We start from the raw sequence: 14,994 nt of genomic DNA on the forward strand, positions 1-14,994 counted from the left end.
TGAACACAGAAGGAACTTATGACTTTGTATTGCTTATGGAGGTGATAATTTAGGTTATGCTCTAAGGTAGCTGGAGAATCACTCTCCCTCTGTTACCAAAATGGATTTTTTCTTACCAGCAAGATGATGATATTGGAAGATACTGAATAGGGAGAGAGAAACAAGGGACAGATCAGCGTTATATGAAAAATCATCCATCTGAAAAATGAATGAACACAATTCTCAACAATAATATCCTATGAATTACCTTCAAAGTACTTTGTTGTGAAATTTCTCTCTGTCCTAGATGGCAGACTCTGATGTCAAGCCTGCCCCCAGAAGATACATGACATTCCTTATTGCTGAGCAAGAACCATCAGACAGAAGAGGAAATCTGGATACTCAGCCTGAATGTGGACTATGCATATTAGAAAAAAAAGTATGATAATAAAAATATATCTATATTATTACCTTGTATATAATAGTAAATATAATATTTTAGAAAATTAAATATATGTATGCATATTTTTTATTTAGTTTTGCTGATGATTTAATCTAACAAGAAATTATGTACCCATACATAACCTTACTGAGAACTGCCTTTATAAGAGATTTTTATAACATTAGGACTATTACAAAATTACTGTTTCATGCCTATACTGCTTTAGTTTAGTGCCGAATCTGCTCAAATCAAGGTTTATTCTTTTATTCTCTTGGGAATTATTTTTTTCATATGAACTTTTCATATGCCTGCTTGTGCTGTTTTTGGCTTGGACAGAGCTAATTTTCTCCACAGTATCTGGTAAGGGACTGTGTTCTGGTTTCATGCTGGACACAGCGCTGATTACACAGGGATGTTTTGGTTATTGCTGAGCTGTGTTTGCACAGTGTCAGGGTGTCCCCTGTTTCTCACCCACCCCACCAGTGAGGAGGCTGGGGTGCACAAGATGTTGTGTGGTCACAGCAGGGACAGTTGACCCCAGTTGACCACACGGACATCCCAGACCCTCTGGAATGTGTGGCTCAGCACAGAGAGGGAGAGGGAGGATGTTCAGTGATGGTGTTTATCACTACATGGTGGAGCCCAGCTTTCCTGGGATGGCTGAACACTTGCCTGCCCATGGGAAGCACTGAAGTAATTCCTTCCTTTTCTCAGCTTTGCTTGTGTGCACAGCTTTTGTTTACTCATTAAATTGTCTTTATCTCAACCCACGAGATTTTCTTACTTTTACTCATTTGTTTCTCTTCTCCTTTTGACCAGGAGCAAGTAAATAAGTGACTACAGGGGGCTTAGATGCCTGCTGGGGTAAACCACAACAGTGCCACAATAAATTGTATATTTGAGAGGTATGTCATGTATTCTGCACCCAATAGATGCCAGAGAGCTCCAGCTGAAACATGCTATGCTTGGTGCAGAAAACATTGCTGAAAATACTGTGCCTTTTTCAAGCTAGGTATCTGTCAGACCTGAGCTTGCTTGATAGCACAGAGCCTTGTCAGAGTGTGTTTAGAAGATTGTATACAAAAGATATGCAAAGCCTAACATGAGAAAATTGGGCCTAAATACAGGCTCTACTCAAATTTCAGGTCTCTGTGGGATTAGTGCAGTAGTTGCCATCAGCATTAGTACAGCATGACCAAGAAAACAAGAAGATAAGAATAGTAAAAATAAAGGTTTTTCTGAAGATGTTAAATCAGAAGAAAGAATTTTTGCCCTGTTTTTACAGTCTGTAGCACTGTCTCCTTTAGTGCACCTGCCATCTGTATCATGGTAGACTTCAAGAAATTTAAATTGGTGTGTTTTCTCCATGTATCTCAACCCAATAACAACGAAAACCCATTAAAATACGTATCTGACTCACAATACATTGCAAATTTTATGAAGTCACTTCACCTATATTAACACATCAGATATTTTGTTTGTTTGCATAACTACTCCTGTCATATATTTATAAATTACTTGTTCCTGTTGGGCATACCTTTTCTCCTTAAATCTTTCAGGAAATTCAGAAAGGGAAAAAACAAACATCATTAAAATAAACCCATTTAATTCCATCCAAAGAAAAGGGCTAGCAAGAGATTCTGAGACTTAAAGGTAGACAAAGAGAGAACTGGAAAAAAGTTTTTATTAATATATGGGAATCATCCTTAAAGGTAGGTAGTGTCAATACAGTTTTCTTTTCATGCCTAAGCAACTACAGATTTTTTCTCAATTTAAGAGCCAGTAAATTAATGAATAAGTATGTTTTCCAGGTTTTTATAAAAACCTTCAAACTTCACAACCACAAATAAATTAAATTGAAGAAAGCACAATAAAGTAGTATAAGGAAAAGAGAAGGACTCTGGGGATTTTCTAACCTTTAATCAAGGCTGTAAGAAATCCCTTCTTCTTGAGACATGTTCTCAGATATGCTAAAAATAGCCAAAAATCCTACCTAAGGGATTTTCTGGATACTCACCTCCCACTAAAATCTTTGCATGGTTAAACATCTCTTCTCAGGTATTAGTCTCATATTCTGTCCCATCCATGCATATGTTTTATGGATTTACAATGAAGTCATGAGGGACTTCTGAAAACTCTGCAATAATCTGGTGTCAAATCCTTGAAGAAATTGTATCCAGTTTTTTTTTCTCAATCTCCAAGTAGAAATAAACTGTTGAAAAAATTCCCAGTGGTATTTTTATCTTGTCTTAGAAAAATAAAATTTGCTGTTACTACTTTACTTAATTGCTTTGGGAAACTGTATGAAACAATATGTGACTGAAGAAAAGAACATTGCAAAAAAATATCCATCTACAAAACAAAAGGAAGGCTGCATCCACTGAAAAAACCCCAGTACATTCTGAAACCCAATGCCTTTGGCTGCCTCATGTTTGTTGGGAAAATCTAATAGTTAATTTGTTGGAGAGGTTGAAACTGCAAACTTTAGGCAACGTTTGAAAGGAATGAAGAGAGGAGGTATATGAATTTGGACATCTTCTTCATAAACAAGCTGCTTACCCACAGGCTACAGTCATTTTTCCTTTGGACTACTGAATATTTAATTACTGTATATGAAGTAGAACGGCTTCAATGGAAGGAATCTACCCAGCCTCAAAAATCCTTACCTGTTAATGCTTAAATCAGTCCCATTGCCCTTGGCAGGAACAGAGGAGGAAAAAGCAAAGCCATCACAAGCCTTGCACCAGTCTGAGTTTGAGAAGGAGTTTTCGTATACACAGAGCTCAGGGGATGAATTTCTGCTGGGGACAGACAATCTATATTGACCTGAGGGAAGTGTCTAACTCTGAGAGAAAGGCACATTTTATTATATGTGTTTGTTCTCACAGTTTTGTATCCTCTGGCATAAATGCTCATTACTCAGTGTGTTATTTTCTGTGATTTTCCTTCTTAAACACAAGGTTTTATTCCTGTACAGCGCAAAGAACATAAACCCTTAGGAAGGGCTGTGAATGTTGCCAGGTAACTGTGCACTGTAAACCTGGGCATTGAACTGTCAGTCTGCATTTTGAGATTAACTTCTCCTGAGCTGTGCCAAATTCCTCCATAAGGACTCAGCATACACCTGTGTTTTGACAGGTGCCAGTGACGCTGACACTGACATACCCAGCAATGGGCAGAGCGTGCTGACAAAATGAGACTTTTGTTTTTCCTTCTCCATCCAGCTTGAGGTACCAAAATCAGTCCTTTCCAACCTCCTTCTTCATTCTTTGTTCTCCAGGTCAAATCCTACCCCTGTGTATATTTTTGGAACCCCACTTATTTCCCCATTCCCTTGGTGACAGCTGTGTAGTCACATTACCTTCATTTAGAGTCAGTTGTGGCACCTAGGCAACCCGAGGGCATCAGTAAATTGGATCATTGCCTCAGATTGCACTCAGTGTTATTTTGTTTATTTCTGGGGAGAAACCTTCATTTGAACACAGCTGTATCTGCCTATAACAGCAGGGGAAACAAAATTTTTAACCACATTAAACAGATAATACTCTGAATAAGTAACAGAAATTATTCTGTTTCATAAGTAAAAATGAAAAAATTTTAATGTAGGTAGTAGTGCAGTCCTGTTCTCTGCCCCAGCACCTTTTCAAGAATGTGATTTAAGCTGACAGAAGATGAAAAGATTTAAAATAATGCCTGACATGTCATCCATAATCCTTACTGTGATGCCATCTTCTTGCCCTCTTTTTATTTAGCTCAATACAGTGGCAGGTGGCAAGGACATGTCAGCTGCCTTTATCTCAGATTTCTGGATTCTCTTAGACCACTGGGACAATTTGCATTTAATTGGAACATTCCATAACTAGAAAGGTACTTCTGTGTGGAAAAAACAGTACACACAGGTACAAAGAACCAAGAAAGGGATTCCTAAGAGTGGGATGGGGTTAAACTATGTAGAAGCTGAGATAAATGAAAGATGATTCCCCTGAGTGAAGCAAACCAAAATAATATTGAATCAGCTGTGCACAGATTTTACAAGGGAAATACTGAAGGCTCGAAATTCAGTTAAAAGTACCTGAATTGGTATTTCTTTGGCTGTGATTATTTGGTTGATATTAAACCTAGATAACCAGTGCTTTCTAGAGAACATCAATCCTCTTTCAACATAATGCTGACTTATATAAACACTGAAACTCTGTCAACTGACATTATTTTCTTGGCAAATATACACAATACCAATTTAGAAGAGAAACAGGAAAGCTTTCCAGAAAATTATGAGATGATCTCCTTGCAGATCACAGCGCTTCAATGTCCTGGGTGTACCTGTGTCCCAGAGTGACATTATGATGCTTGTATCCCCATTGGTGTGTTCTGTTTATGCTGGATATTATGTTCTGTGCCTTCAAGACTGGCTCTGAAGAGTGAAAGTTTTGTTTTGGTTTCTTATCAGCCGCTCCCCCATGGCTGGTGGGGCACAGAGACAGGGCAGTACATGGTGCTGCTTTTCACTTTTCGCTTTTGCTTTTTGCTTTGCTCTCTTGCTCTTGCTTCTGCTTTCCTTCTGCTTGCTCTCGCTTTTGCTCATTAGCTAGTTTAGCTAAACATTCCAGATTTCTTCCTGGTCTGTTTTTCCTTTCCCTTTTTTTGGACCTACTCGAACCTGCTCTGGACTGGGGCCTGGGAACACCGAGAGTTTGCACCCTGTGGCCCAGCGGGGCCTACTCTGGGCAGCAGCTGCCCCAGCGCCAGAGGGACTGCGAACAGAGCGACCATGCCCAAGAGAGACTTTCTGAATTTTTCATCTTTTTCAGAGTGGTGAAAGAGTGGTGTCATCCTGTATTGCTCATTTTGTGTGCTGGGGGATGCTGTGCCTGTTAAATAAACAGGTTCTTTCCACTTCTCTCCAAGGAATCCTTTCTGAACTGGTTGGGGGAGGGGCCGTGTGGGTTTGCTTTCTGGAAGGGCCCCCTTTGGAGATTCTCTCCCAAATTTGCCCTAATCCAGGACAACCTAACAAGGCTCTGGTGGCAGGGAAGCTGTGATCCCAGAGACCCCACGCTGCACTAGGGCTGCTGGCAGAGCTGTGGCCCCACAGGGGACCCACACTGGAACAATTAATGAGAAACTGAAGCCTGTGAGAAGGGCTTACTCTGGAGAGGTTTTGGGAGAACGGTCTCCCATGGGAAGGTCTCCATCCTGATGCAGAGGAAAAGTATGTGGATAAAGAAATGGCCCCCTGGGCTACTCAGAGAGAGGGGGTAAAGATACTGGGAGTGAAGCTGAGCCTGTGAAGAACAGAGACGTGTTTATAGATTTTGTTTCCCCTCGACTCCTCATCCTAGGCCTACTATCCACCGCCCTAGTCATATTCCAATGATGACGTGACATCGTACGAGAAAGCACATTCCAAGGCCACCACACCCCCACCGTGCAAAAAGGACTTCGCTATGGAATAACCCTATTCATCACATCAGAAGCCTTCTTCTTCCTGGGCTTCTTCTGAGCCTTCTTCCACTCAAGCCTAGCTCCTACACCTGAACTAGGAGGTCAATGACTGCCCATCAGAATTAAACCCCATAGAAATTCCACTCTTAAACACTGCCATCCTACTAGTGCCAGGGGTTACTGTCACATTGTTTACATTTCTCATTATTCTACTCTGATTTGATAATTAATAAATTAAACTGATTTCCCCAAATTGAATCTCTTTTGTTGATGACAGTAACTGAGGATTGATCTCTCCCTGTCCTTATCTCAACAAAGAAGCCTTCCATTGAATTTTCTCTCCTTCTTGTGTTCAGGAGGGGGAGAGAAAGTTCAGCTTGGGAGTACCCAGCAGTCAGCCAAGGTCAGTTCACCAAATGAGAATGGAGAGAAAATCTGAGATTCTACAGGAATAGTTTCACAATAAACAACAACCAAACAAACAAAATAACATCTCCGTAGCAGTATGGATTGAGATATGTGAAATAAGAGAATCATTCAGCAAACCAGAAAATTCAGTTACAATCAAAACAAAATATCTTTAGTGGTCTGTCTTGAAATCTTATCTTGAAAGCTGCTGGTATTAGGAATAGCTGCACAAGAGATCACCTCACCTGCACTACATAGAAATGCCTCATGGGGAAAGAAAACAAAATGATAGCTTCACTTTTTGTTTTTTAACTTAATTTTTAGTGTGTTGATTCAGATTAGGAACTGAAGGATATTTAAACTTCTTTTTGAGGCCTAAATCACATCTTAAAAAAGATTGTTCAATAGAATAAAAACCCCCAACAAAACAACAAAACCCCCCAAAAAGCTAAAGACTGGCATTTCAAATGCAAAGTGAAAGATTTACTGACATCTATCGGCTTTTTCCCCTCTCTTTTTTTTCCCCTCATATTGCACTACTAATAATGTATTTATGTTTCAATTTGTGAATTAGCTGAGTCTCATTTTCAGGTTGCACACAATAAATCTCATGTTTTGCTTTCTAATAGATTTTTTGTGAGTTTTTTTGTGGTTTTGGGTTCTTTTTGTTTTGTTGCTGTTGTTAGCTTTGTTTTGTTTTGTTTTTTCTTTTTAACAGCCTTTTAGTTGGCTGTTCTCTCAAACCCATGAAAGGCATGTTTCAAGCATTACTTGTGTTGTTATTTTATGCTTTCAGTTGATCCATAACCTGTCACGGTTTGATACTTCACATCAGAAGTTGCTGCATCCTTTGAGAAGCATATGTGCTGAATCATGTTCCAGCTCTGTTTTCTCCAGAAAAACACTCAAGATTACAGTTAAATTAGGTCAGCAGTTAGACTGAAAATGCAGAAGAAAATACTCAAAGCACCTTTCTTATTTCTGGTATAGAAATGAGGAGAAAATAAAAATCAAGGTTCAGAATACCTTTTATTGAAAGTCTTGTGTTCAAATAGTAAGTGATATTTTTTCTTTCTCCACTGGTGAATTAAAGAAAACAAATGAACAAACAAACAAACTGAAACAACAAAACAAAACCACCAAAAAAACCAAACAAAACCCCAAACCAACCAACCAACCAACCAACCATCCAAAAAAAAGAAAGATATTTTTTTTCTAGAATGTAAAGTAAAACTATGCCAAAATACTTCTTTTAGAGTATTTGTGCTTTAAGGTATACTCCAAAATATGTGAAACTCATGGTAAGATCATGAGAATTAACAACTTTCTGTCCTGGTTTGCAGGAAATGTGCAGGAGGAGCTGGGGCACACAGTGACTCATCTACATGAGTTAATTAAACATTGCCTGTGGTGCTCTATTATCTCACTCTCATGCTGTTAAAAGGGTCTCTGGCACGATTTTACTCTGGGCCACCAAGGGCTCTCCTAGTCAGTGCCCAAGCAAGTCTGCATGATTGCTCCTAATAGACAATTTGGATAAGACACCTCCTTTGGATGCCAGAATAGTTTTAATTGTATTGATGCACCAGCTGACCCCAGGGCCAAAGAATGGGGCAGTCACATTTTCTTTGCTACTTTCAAGGTGACCAAAGTGAGGAACCGTTGTGAAAATACATTTGGAAAATTTGTAGGGAAAAGCAGTAGGGTCACTACATAAAGAATAAATAAAGAATAAGCAAAAAACTAACTAAGAAATATAATAAATGAGATACATATTCGTAAAGTGAACTTAGAAGTCTATGGTCAGATAATATCAACAACACCAAAAGTCAAGCTGATTTACAACTTGCAAATTAACTTATACCATAAAAATTGTCATATAAATAATCAATACCAATAAAGGTGTCCCATCTCTACCATGACTCCTGCTATATGGCAAGGATAGAGCACAAATTAAAGGCAGTGTTGGCCTGCACCCAAATGTAAATTAAAGCTTTGTCTTTTTTCTGGTATGATTGATGAAAAAGGTTAGTCAACTATCCCCCAAAATAATTGTAGACACAGTAGGGAGGCAGAATTACTAAATCTAAGACTGAAGTAAAACTCAGTTTGGAGATATTTCAATTTGGAGATATCCATTCCAGAGGTCTAAAAAATTTGCACATTTAATCTAAGTCAAATACCAAGAACTTTTAATACATTTATAAGGCTGAAAACTGTACCTCTTGGCAAAAACTGGAATAGTAGCATCTACATTTAATAAATGGTAAAAGAGTAACAGCTGAATTCAGTCCCTTATCTGACTTAAACAGTAGGCAGGGCTTTGGATTATTTAAAGAAACTTCTGAAAGGTATGGAAGCAAATAAAAATGATGATGAGTAGTGTGTGTCTATCATCTGTGCATTGAGCAATACCATCCAGGTAAAGTCTCTTAGAAAATGAAATATAACTAATTGTAGAGAACTTAGAAAATAAAATATGAAAATAAAATATATGAAAAAGAAAATTAAAATATATGAAAATGAAAATAAAATATAATTAATTGTAGAAAACTTAGAAAATAAAATATGAAAATAACATATATTAAAAAGAAAATGAAAATATATGAAAATGAAAATAAAATATAACTAATTTTAGAGAACCAGACCAAAGCATGTTTTTTTCTAAAATTCTGACTGTTATGACAGGAAAAATGCTATTGGAGCAGAGGGTCTTGGGGAGGTGAGGCAGTGCTCGTCTCAGATGACTTTCTGCTTCACCTTCAGTTTCATGCTCAGCTCCTGCCACCCCCAAATCACCTCCTGCAAAAGGGCTAGCTGGGTACACATGAGCTAAATGCATGAAAAGGCTAATTTTCATAAGAGGTGTGCACCTGGTGAACTAAATAAGGGAGTGGATTGGGCCCTCTCCTGCTCTTTTCCTCTCTTCTCTTTCCCCTCTCCTTTCCTCTCTTTTACTTTGTCTCTCAATTCCAGCTCTGGACCATCCACATGGCAGGACCAATGTGGGATATAAAGGCTGCTGACATTCTTTGTCTTCTGAGGAAAACATGTATATCTTATTTTACCCCTTACTCCATAGTGAACACTGTTGTGGGAGCTGGGGGTTTATGGAGGTGTGGTGTGACTTGTGAGCCAGAACAGGTGAATACTGAAGGGTGCCATACAAAATTAAGGGCTTGTTTGCCTCCACTTTTGGAGAAATCTGTTATACATATTTAATGGCTTGTTAACCAGTGTCCTTCCAGTCTAAACAGTGGGCTGGTTGCCAAAATTATGGTGTCTGTACAATAAAGTCTAAGAGTTCCCTGACAATGAGGTCTGGCGTCTTTCTTCAGCCTAATGAGAATTTACCAAACACCGCCATTGGGTCATGACACTTATCAATCCAGATTTCAGTAAAACACACATGGGACATTATTAGACAGTAGAGAAAAATTGATAAAATAATAGAAAAAGAGGATGATGATATTGAAAGCAAACCTTTTAGTCAGGAGAGGCTGGTAATGAAGCCCTTAGATGAGTATTGAGTCTTTGCATCCTGACCTTGCTTAAATTTGGAAAAGTTCTGATTCACAGCTTTGGGAGGGATGCACTGTCAATGAGTGCATTGGGTAAGAATACCATACACGAACAACAGAGGGCTTGAAGAATTAACTAAAGCCTGGAAGCTGATGAGGGATTGTAACAATTGCATCCAAAAAAACAACCACTTAAAATAATGACCAAGCCCAAAACCTTATATATAGAACATTATGTATAGAGCAAGTAGTTCGCCATTAGGCAATTCTAAGTCATTGTTCACAACATTCGTAAGAAAAAAATAATCAGGAAAACTACATGTGAAATAGAGATAGACATATCAGTGGCATTTTACAAAGCCTTGGTGGAAGATGTCTTGTAGATCTTCAACAGAATACCACACCAGAACCACCACAGAGGAACCTTTTAGATGCTGAGGGGAAAGAGAATTATGGGAAGACCAGACTATCTTTTCATGATTATCATCATTTAAAAAAGGCCAAGATGAATGAATGATACATAATACCTAATATATTGTGAGTAAATGCAAAGAATGAGAGAATTAATTAATTATGCATAGAAACAAAATTGGCACAGAAAAAATAAATTCAGGGTAAATATATAGTGACTTGAGAATGGTAGAAATTGATGGCCTGGAACAATAAATATAAGAGAGTAATAATAAAAAACTACTTGGATTTTAGTTTAAGAAATGTACCACATTGGATACTTAAGGCACTTATAGTAAGGACTGGACTTGACAGCCAGTAGCATTTCTCCTAACACAATATTTGTACAACTGTACTTTATTTCTCCTCTCAGACACCTTCAAATTATTGTAAGACAACACGATTCTCAAGGGAGAAAAGTTTTCCCAGAAATAATTTCACAATTGAGTAATGGGTGGGGAAATTAATTCACCATAACCACTTATTCACAACAACAAATTATTCATTCATAGTTCTGGAAAGAGGGTGAAAGCTTCTCCCTCATATGATTAAGTGACCTACAAGTAGTAGTTAGAAGGAAAATCAACTTGTTTCCTGTTGTTTCTGCATGCATTTTTTTAAATCAAGACTAATATAGGGATGAAGAGTGACAAAAATTCCTGACCTGAGAGAGTAATCTCTTCAGGAACAAAGCTGTCTCTTTCCACACTGAAATAAAAATCTTTGTAACTCTGTCCTATGTTCTCCAGATTCTGCTGATGTACAGAACATATTGGACATCAAATCTTAAAAATTGTCTGGTCAAAGTTAAGCTGGCTTTAAACCACAATAGTTTCTGTAAAATGGTCCATACAGATTTGAACCCTTGTTTTCAGACCTTGTTTTTCAGTCCCACATTACAAGCTCTGAAGGGAACTGTCAGCAGTTGGCATTTTATTTTATTGAGAAAACAGAAATATAGGATAGAATATTCTTTTATTTTTTTAATATCTGATGTTTTTTGTCACTCTTGAATCAAATCCTTGATGGTCTTTAGTGTTGTTTAAAATGATCTCACTTCTCCCATTTTAATTAAAAGTTATAAAATCTGTTATTTACCCAGGAGATTAGATCAGAGCCATTTCATCCTATTTACAACAAAGAGAGTCTGTAATAAGTCCTTGAAACCCCTTCTAATCTCTAATATAAATATTTATTTAATCAGTTTAAAAATTATAATTATTTACCAGAGAGACTGAGACAACTTCTACAAAGTTAGTATGGAAAAAAACATAGTTTTTGAGGCTTTTTGAAAAAACTTAATAGCTTGAAACAATTTCTTTAGAAGGTGCTCAAATCTTTTTTAGCAAATGATTGTTTAGGTTGTTACCTTTTGTGACAGTGTTCACAGGGGTCCGAGGATGAGGGAAGAGACAAGGATGTGACTCCATGTTTCAGAAGGCTTGATTTATTATTTTACGATATATATTATATTAAAACTATACTAAAAGAATAGAAGAAATTATTTCATCAGAAGGCTAGCTAAGAATAGCAAAAGAAAGAATCAAAAACAAAGGCTTGTGTCTCAGACAGAGGGTCCAAGCCAGCTGGACTGTGACTGCCATTAATTAGAAACAACCACATGAGACCAATCACAGATGCACCTGTTGCATTCCAGAAAGCAGATAACCATTGCTTACATTTTGTTCCTGAGGCCTCTCAGCTTCTCAGGAGGAAAAATCCTAAGGAAAGGATTTTTCAGAAAATATCATGGCTACGAACTTTTGTATTTCACTTACATATAACCTAAGGAGATATTTTTCCCCAGTCATCTATTGATTACATAAAGTGCTAATTAACTATTTACTTGGAAGAATATTTTCTGTCATTTCAATCATTAGAATAAATACTGCACTAATATCCTGGTTTCAGCCTTAAAATCATTGCATCTTATGTTACTACGATTGCAAACTCCTACCACTTGGGTTTGCATGACAAGGTTTTGGTAGCAGGGGAGCCATAGGGATAACTTTTGGGAGCTACAGGGCTACCTTCTCTGAGAAGCTGCCAGAAGCTTCTCTCATGTCTGACAGAGCCAAAGGCAGCTGCCTACAAGAGAGACCTGCCACCGTCCAAGGCTGAGCCCACCAGTGATGGTGGCAGTGCCACCGGTGTAGCAAAGCAGGAAAAAATCCAAAATGTGCAAAAAGCAACAGCAGCCAGAGAAGAGAGGAGTGAGAATATTTGAGCAACAGACCTGCAGGCACCCAGGGCCAGTGAAGCAGAAGTGGAAAGAGGTGCTCCAGGTGTCAGAGCAGAGTTGAAGACCATAGTGTGGGAGCTGTGCCCCTGCTGCCCGTGGAGCTCCACGATGGAGCAAGTATCCGCCTGAAGCCCATGGAGGATCCTGTTCCAGAGCATGTGGATGTTCAAAGGAGTCTGCAACACCACAGGAAGCCTGTGCTAGAGCAAGTTCCTGGCAGGATCTGTGGACCCATGGGGGACCCATGCTGGAGCAGTCTGTTCCTGAAGGGCTGCACCCCACAGGAGGGATCCATGCTGAACTTGTGAAGGGCTGTAGCCTAAGGGAAGGATTCATGTTGAAGAAGTTCATGGAGGACTATCCTCTAGAAGACAACCCAGACTGGAACAGAATGAATGTGAAGAGTCCTCCCCTTGAGAAGGAAGGAGCAGCAGAGACAATATGTGACAAAATTACTACAGCCCCCATTCCCTGTGACCCTACATAAGAGGAGGAGGAATGATGAGTGATCTCTCCCTGTCCTTATCTCAACACACAAGCCTTTTGTTATACTTTCCCTGCCCTATCCAGATGACGAGGGCAGTGACAGTGGCTGGGGTGGGCATTTGTTTTCCAGTCAAGGCCAATCACCACATAACAAGATCCCCTTTTTTGTACAATCAAACAAATTTATACTCTTTAGCTTTACAACCAATTCTTCATAACAGAAATGTCCTCTTAGATGTATTAAAAATCAGGATATCAAAATCAAAACCGAAGGCAGAAATGTAGTGTGTTGATAGCACACAAAATTCTGTGGCCAAGCAGAACTTATAATTATTAGCTTATAATTATTAAAAAATTATAATAATTATAATTAATAATAATTAGAGGAGTTTTGGAAGTTAACTTGGAGGAAGTCACCCCTTGCAGTGGGGAGTGTAAAGGTGGCTGCGCTGGTACTGCCTGGAGGTGTTCAGCACTGTTGTGGCTCAGCACTGCCTGTGGATCTCATTCATTTGGGGCCAGGACTGAGAAAGGCCTGGAGGAGGCAACAAGGAATTTACCTATCATGTGGGATGAGAAGTAAACCAGCATAGTAGCAATAGTCCTTTTTCTTGCATTTCTTTCATAGTATATTCTTCCTTTAATGCTTTTTTGTATTCTTTCAGTTCTCTCCAGTAGATGTGGTGCTACCATCAGGTGCAAGATGATGCTCACAGGAGAACAAAAATCTTGTGCTTTTTGTTGGCAGTGTATCCAGTGGTGCTGACAGAAAAGCCACAGTATATTCCCACATCAAATATTTAGGCTGTGTTGCTTCTGACAGCTGTCTCCACCACAGCCAGTACTAAATCTGAAGACAGTCAACGCCTAATTTCTCAAGACAGAAATGAGAGTGCTATATGAAGTAATCATAAGGGGCCCAGGCTTTGTCCTAGCTTTACCTTGCTCAGTGCTTATTTCCCTGCAGTATAAGCAGAGAAAACATGCTGACCTGGGTAAGGTTCATCAGCATTCAGAGAAGAAGAGCTATTTGATTTTGTGGTTTGCATATTGATTTAAAAGAATGAACCCATTCTGCATGCAACTGGAAAGTAAAACACTTTAAAGATCTCTGACTAATTTTCTGGAGCTTATTTTTCAATCTCTAGACAATGCATTTGGACGTCACTTCTACATTACTGTTTTATCTCCTCTGTTCACATTATTCTCAATACTGCAGTTCCTGTTCTGCAGAAAAATATGTTTACTGTTCATTTTACTTTTGACATTTGTTTTCACCGAGCTTTGAAACTAACCTGTGTACAATCTATGAGTCCATTTGAAGTGAGGATGTATTTCCCAGATCTTTTGGAGCAATTTTGAAAACTTAAAGTACAATTATGGATCTATCTTGCATCATAATGTCTCTTTTTCTCAGCATCACCTTTTATAGTATATGACTGTCAGGGTGTCTTTTATGTTTCTTGTTTAACAGAAGACCTTTTTTTAAGATTCTCCAGTTGAAATAAAACAGCTTTTTACTTGCAAACAAGAGTTTTATTTGCACTTCAGTGGATTCTGTAAATACCTGAGCATTTAATGTTCAGTTATGTATGTATTTCTTCAAATGACATTCTGATCTCCCTGATCCAGTAGTTAACATGTAGGCTCCCAGTGTGGGAACAGTTGCATTTCACAGGTCTGTTCATAAACCCATGTTTTAATTACAGATGCAACACTAAATTCCTAACAACACAAACTTAGTACTTAAATTATACTTATTTATTTCATTAAATACAAAATGCAATTATCTATGCAAAATAAATTAAATATGAAGAAAACCTGCTCCCAAATAAAAAAAAAAAAAAATAGGTTGGATGTCCTGGTTTGGGACAAATTTGGAAGGGAATGATGGGGATATCAGGGTACAACATCATAAAGACACCCCAGGAGATTGGGAAAAAATAAAAGATGGAAATAAGTACTCATAAATAGAGGGAAAATTGAAATTGAATTTAATCACTCAATGCAATTGATTATGAGTG

This window comes from Zonotrichia leucophrys, chromosome 1 (assembly GCF_028769735.1).
Source record: "Zonotrichia leucophrys gambelii isolate GWCS_2022_RI chromosome 1, RI_Zleu_2.0, whole genome shotgun sequence".
Classification (NCBI taxonomy): domain Eukaryota; kingdom Metazoa; phylum Chordata; class Aves; order Passeriformes; family Passerellidae; genus Zonotrichia; species Zonotrichia leucophrys.